The sequence below is a fragment of the Rutidosis leptorrhynchoides genome, chromosome 9 (genome assembly GCF_046630445.1).
Source record: "Rutidosis leptorrhynchoides isolate AG116_Rl617_1_P2 chromosome 9, CSIRO_AGI_Rlap_v1, whole genome shotgun sequence".
In the NCBI taxonomy this organism is placed as follows: Eukaryota; Viridiplantae; Streptophyta; class Magnoliopsida; order Asterales; family Asteraceae; genus Rutidosis; species Rutidosis leptorrhynchoides.
The window spans coordinates 2,781,312-2,788,935 of NC_092341.1; positions in this window are offsets into that span (position 1 = coordinate 2,781,312).

Consider the following 7,624-nt stretch of genomic DNA (forward strand, 5'->3'; position numbering starts at 1 on the left):
ATTATATATATTTAAATAAAAACCGTCGGCAGCCTTGGATCTTGAACTTGTGGGCTGGTTTAGGAACCTCCGCGACTTGCGGAGCTGGAAGGCCAAAATGGCCGCGACTCACGGAGCAGTGAATTTCAGTTCTGGCTATAAAAGCTCTCGAGTTCTGCATGTAAAATATAACATAATAATAATAATACTCCCTAGTATAATATAAATAAATATATATATGTATATATAGTATAGATTAGTGTTATATTAGATTAGTTTGGGTTATGTAAAAGTTATTTTTACGGGTTTTTAAAGTCGGAGCTCTGTCCGTGTAACACTACGCGATAAATAATCAATGTAAGCTATGTTCTCCTTTTTAAATTAATGTCTCGTACTTAAGTTATTATTATGCTTATTTAAAACGAAGTAATCATGATGTTGGGCTAATTACTAAAATTGGGTAATTGGGCTTTGTACCATAATTGGGGTTTGGACAAAAGAACGACACTTGTGGAAATTAGACTATGGGCTATTAATGGGCTTTATATTTGTTTAACTAAATGATAGTTTGTTAATGTTAATATAAAGATCTACAATTGGGCGTCCCTATAAATTACCATATACACTCGATCGGACACGATGGGCGGGGTATTTATATGTACGAATAATCGTTCATTTAACCGGACACGGGAATGGATTAATAGCCACTAGAATAATTAAAACAGGGGTGAAATTACATTCAAGGGTAATTGGTGTAATTGCTAACAAAGTAGTAAAACCTTGGTTTACACGCAGTTGATAACCTGGTGTATTCATTAAACAAAGTATTAAAACCTTGTTACAATTCGAATCCCCAATTAGTTGGAATATTTAACTTCGGGTATAATAATAATTTGACGAGGACACTCGCACTTTATATTTATGACTGATGGACTATTATGGACAAAAACCAGACGGACATATTAAATAATCCAGGACAAAGGACAATTAACCCATGGGCATAAAACTAAAATCAACACGTCAACCATCATGGTTACGGAAGTTTAAATAAGCATAATATATTTTATTTCATATTTCCTCGTACTTTTATTTATTGTAATTTTAATTATGGTTATTTATTTTATTGTTATTTAAATATCATCATTTACTATACGCTTCGCTTAAAATATAAATCGACAAACCGGTCATTAAACGGTAAACCCCCTTTTATATATTGTTATATATAATTATATATATTTTGTACAAATATAGTTGTTTAAAAATATAGTGTGCAATAAGCCCGCTCCCTGTGGAACGAACCGGACTTACTAAAAACTATACTACTCTACGATTAGGTACACTGCCTATAGTGTTGTAGCAAGGTTTAGGTATATCCATTTTGTAAATAAATAATTAAAACTTGTGTAATTTGTAACGTATTTCGTAGTAAAATATAGTACTATCACGTACCACCACGCTTCATCATCACTTGCGAATGTATGATTATTGAATAAAGGAAATCTTGTGGTCTATTAAAATTATGGAAATGATTGATTATGATAAACTAATGAACTCACCAACCTTTTTGTTGACACTTTAAAGCATGTTTATTCTCAGGTATGAAAGAAATCTTTCGCTGTGCATTTGCTCATTTTAGAGATATTACTTGGAGTCATTTATGACATATTTCAAAAGACGTTGCATTCGAGTCGTTGAGTTCATCAAGATTATTATTAAGTCAATTATAGTTTGATATATTATGAAATGGTATGCATGCCGTCAACTTTCGATGTAATGAAAGTTTGTCTTTTTAAAAACGAATGCAATGTTTGTAAAATGTATCATATAGAGGTCAAGTACCTAGCGATGTAACCAAATGTAATGTATTCGTCCAGATGGATTAGGATGGGTTTCTACAAATCACTGTGGACATCATTACGAATCAGTAACGCGTATATTGTATCAACAAGTTATGAAGTATTAACTCATTCCCTCTGAAGAAATTATATGTATATTTTATATATATATATATAAATTCTGAGATCAAAATAAATCTTTCCGTACTAAGCTATTGTGTGTGAATCTTAACTACTCGGTTAATTCATATTACTAATATGCAATAATGTACGTCCTTCGTCCGCAACTTCACCATCGTTAACTACAATCTCTGTCTCAATTCAATAAATTCTAATTCATAATAAATCAAGTGTATTATTCAAATACATGTTTGATTTTACATTTTCATCATCAATGTACTTGAAATTTTTCAGATAACATTATTCGTACCTTGCGAAGTTCACAAGAGTTCCACCAACACCAACATCATGCATCAACAAATAACGAAGTATTAATTCACAATTTCAATTTCATTGAATAAATACTCCATAAAAGTTATGTAATTTCTAAAGTCTTTATGGATTATTTAATTATAGTTTCAACCGTAAATCAAACGAGTTTAATATTAACTCATTAAATCTATGTTACATCTGAAGAAAATATACACATATATATTTTCATAAAGACTGTAATAAAATTTTTTTGTACAAAATATTAATTGTGAATTTTTTTTAACGGGTAGGTAATACCCGAGAGATATATAAATTCACAATTAATATGTTACATTCTTCGAATCCGATTCAGCAAATCATCCATTATACTCACTACTTTCACAACAACATACATTCTTTCATAAAAATCAAAATAACCATACTCATTTAAATCCAATTACATATTCTGATTTTGAAATCTTAGAATTCAATTCGAAATATAACCGGTATCATCACTCTTAGATTTCTACATCTTTCAAAGCTACACTTTGACTTCAAAACTATGCTAGAACATCATTTCCATTCATAGAACCCGGAAAAATATTTGTATCATTCAAAATCCTAGAACATCATATGTATAGTAACGATTACAATTGGTATTCAAACCCCCAGAATTCCTGAAGACACTTCAAACAATGAACAATCGAGATGATGATCCAACCACATGTTACCCATAGTCATACACCTGGAGAACCCTTGGAACCTAAGTAAAGGTTAACCCGTAACCGCACCAGATCATTTGGCATTTGTTAGCAAAAATAACTTTGCGATCCTTTTTCAAAGTAGCCAATTTTGTCACAGCTCCAGCAAGTCAACTTCAACTTTTCATTCGAAGTAGCCTTACTATAACCTTGATATATACGATTAACCTTTCGTTACTGGGGAACCTTTTACATTCCACCACATTATCAGCAGATGTACCAGCAACTTCATTATCCTTTGACTTTAGCCTCTCCGAAAAGTCATTATAGTTATTCATTAAAATCCCATCATTTACTCATCCGCATCTTGTAACAAGAATTGCCATACCAATTACAGAAAATTAGAAATCAGTATTTTAAAATCTCGCAGCATGTCTATGCCAATAATTATATATGTACATATAACGTCTATCTCCTGGACTTACATACTGCGAATGTGAAGTTTCTGAAAAACACCACAATCTACGAATTGAGTTCTCCAAATTTTTGGAAAAGCTGAATGAAGTAGCCAAAACTATAAATGACCTTAACAGTAAAAAGTTTGATGATAAAGAGTAGTGTGTTGGCAAAGCTCAGAAAAAGAGAAGATTTGGTACTGAAAAACAGATTGAGCAAACCATGAAGGAGGCTGTGGACAAATTACAAGGACGAAATCTACCTTCAAAGAATCCAAAAGATTCAGTGTCTGCTGAAGCCATTAATGAATACCTTGCTCCTGACTCTAAACCCATACGGACAATATTCTTCATCATCATCTAATCTTAGATATTCCAAGATATCATCATACCTTTCATTATAAATATTCTCCATATTTCTGAAGATATTTCATAACTATTCTTATCCGAAATTAGTTATCTCTTTGCGCTATCTGTGTTACATCATAAAAGAAACTATTTTAGTTTCTAAATTTTGAAACTTTCGAGTTTAAAGTATGAATGTTTTTGAAGTAGTGTTGGGAACTGAAGCATGAGTTAGTATAATATAATGACACTTGATCAACGTGATTATATTACAGTAAGTCATGCTGAGTTTCTAAATGAAACGTGATGATTCACAGATCATAACGTCATCATGTGCCATGTTACACGACTCTTATATTCTACTTAACCTCTAAACATATCAAGAAAATATTTCTTGATGATTCGGTCTTTTCTAAGATATTCTGGTAATTTGACAAATCAAGATCGTGCCATTACGATTTCCTTTTTAGAACATTAACTATGTTCATTTCGAAATCCATACCTACGAATTCTGGACCGTTATTCGCTTGACTTGAAGTCGGGAAGAGGAGACAAAAGTATGGAACCCTTGAATATAAAAGAAAATATAAAGCTCGACAACAACACGTAAATTACAAACCGTGCATATCAATACGTATTGCAACGAAAAGTCACTGGAGAATTAAAAATACTATAACCCCAAGTTAATAGTAAAAGTAAATAAAATCCTCCGGTGGTAGATGAAAAAGAAGAATGACAGATATGAAAGTTAGGAGTATATCAAGAATCAGAACTGGATGAAGCATATTGACAAATGATTCAAAGTATGAATTAAAGGAGAAAGAATAGAAGGTGTGAGTTGTAAGGAAACGAAGGAGGCGGATTTATAGTGAAATATCCGACAGAGAAATCAAGATGGATTATCGCATTAAATCGAAGAGAATCATAATCTCCTTAATCGCTGAAGAATCAAATCTTATATAGATTACAAAGATTTTCTTTAAATTCGGAGATCAATTGTGATGACGTCAAAAGATATGACGAATCACTATAATCTTATTTCATTCATTTACGATAACTTCCCTCAAACGCTTTGGGTAATCGAATTATTTTATCCATACTTCTTAAACATGATAAAACTCTATAATCGTCATAATAACATTCTCATTGTTAGCCATGACGACCTCTATCAAATTTCGGGGACGAAATTTCTTTAACGGGTAGGTACAGTGACGACCCGGAAATTTCCGACCAAATTTAAACTTTATCCTTATATCAGTCCGACACGATAAGCAAATTTTGTAATATTGAAATCTCAAAAACTTTGAATTATGTTCATGTGACCAATTACCCTTCGACTGTTCTCGACGATTCACGAACCATTAAATGGATATGATTATATATATGTATATATATTATAATTTGAAAACGAAAACAAAGTATTAGATGAATAATACTTTACATGAACGTATTAGTTTCAAAATATATTTAAAATAATTATCGACGGAATTAAAAGATAATATCAAAAGATTGAAATATCAGATACATTGAATTATGATTTCGAGTCTTTATTGAGAGGTCCACTTTGATTTAGGAAACCTTTTCTTTTTAACGGTATTCAGAATATTTAGTAAATTGATTTATAGATAAGAACAAAAGTGTCATTAACAAAGATTAGACAAAAGTTAGTGGAAGATTTAAATTACATAAGAATCAATTGACTTAATTTCAAATGTACGAAAACATTTTTCGATATAATAGAACTAGACTATTAGTGTCTTTGTTTAAATAACGTATGTTGGAATATGAGTTGCTGAATATATAAATAACTTGCAACGTATATTTAAAATGTACTCATTAAATATATATGTTTTCAAATTGGTTTAGTACACGATAGTAACACTCGCTTAGTGATGTGATTGATATTTAAAAAGTTAGTACATAAATGAATGGTATCTATTTAAGTTTTCAAATGAAACGTTACGAGTTATAATATTTTTTCTAAACGATTTTAAAACAAACTTTGAAATATAATTAGTTTTGAAAAGCCAAATATTATATCATTAGGTAAATATTTCAAACATATATATATTATGTATAAATTTATAATTCTAAATGAATATATATATATATATATATATATATATATATATATATATATATATATATATATATATATATATATATATATATATATATATATATATATATATATATATATTTTAACTCAGTCATAAAATGTTCTGAATTAAAATAATATATTTGGATAAACAACGAGCCACTGATTTATAAAAGCAAATGACCACAACACTCAACTATATAAGTTACATTTTTCATAAAATAATTTATCGATGATTAAATCTAAATTTTGATAATGGTACTTATCACTAAATGTAAAGGGCTAGTTTTATAAGCGTACGAAACTTCGTTTGAAAAACCGGAACCAGGACATTAGTCGAGCGACAACGTACAAGTCATCGGAACTAAAATTACAAGTCAACTATGCACGAGAATATAATATAATATATAATTAATCATATGAATTAAATATATATTTATATATAATATTATTAAATAAAAGGGCACGTGTTATAATAATAATAAAAATAATAATATAGATATGGATAGTCAATTTTGGTGTATACATATAGTCAATTTTGGTACATAAAGTATGTACTTTTATATTGAGATTTTAGGCTATAAATACTCATGAATGCAAGCATTAAACTTGCACCATTTCTCACACTTACAAAGTGTTTCTTTCTTTCTCTCCATTATCATCTACTTTCTTACACTTCATTATTAGTATTCTTAATCAAAAATCAAACCACTAAAGGTAGTTATAAGCCTACTGAATTATAACATAATCAAAGCACTAAAGGTAGTTATAAGTCTACTGAATTATAACATGTTATCAGCACGAAGAGCTCCATATAATCAAGATGATTCTTCTAGTTGCCCAACCACCACTACCACCTCTCAAGATTCCCGCCAGCCACCGTCCTCCGTCGCTGAAACTGTCGGAAGATCTTGAAACCTCCGATGTGTCTTCTGATCAAGAATTTATCAGCTTGGGTTCTTCCACCACTGAGTTATACTCATCGGGTTACATCTCCTACATTTCTTCCTCTTCATCTTTCAATTCATTCATATCATAAATCATATAAAAAAATATTATAACACACTCCATATTATATCATATTCTAAAAAAAAAAAAAAAAAAAAAAAAAAAAAAAAAAAAAAGCTCATTTTATAAATATTACGAGTTGATCTAACTCCCTCGGCTTATCCATAAAACGCGGATTGATTTAAACAACAAAATGGAACATATAAATTAATTAACAATTAGTTCCGATTATTTCGCATGTATTAAAAAAGGGGAATACTGAATCAACAAAAAATAACAGACCTAAATTACCTTTTTTAACATTTTGTTGATAAATTTGGAACTCGCTTCAACGCCGTGGCGATATAACAAAGTACGATTGGACTTCAAGGTTTGATGTGAGAGTTTAATTTATATTTTTGATTTTGATGTGATTAAAATTCAATAATAAAAGGAAGAGACGTTAATGAAGAAGATGAAAATTTTAGTCAGATTGTAGTGACACAATGAAAATTTACAATAAGAATGATTAAATTAAATGATACGTAGGGATATAATATATAAAGATTTTTGAGCAAGTGGACAAATGATGTAGTTATATTTTTGTCAAAATTTTAGGTGTGAAAGGTAAAAAAGTGGCATCATTAAATTGATTGAGTTAAAAAAAAAGGGAAAGAAACAAACACATCGTTTCAATTGGTGAAAAGTAAAAAAATAAAAAATAAAAAAAATGAATCTTTTGAAAACCATGTAAACCCTTAGCAATCTTAGACTTAAATAATCTGAATTATCTAAGATGTCTAGATTTTTATG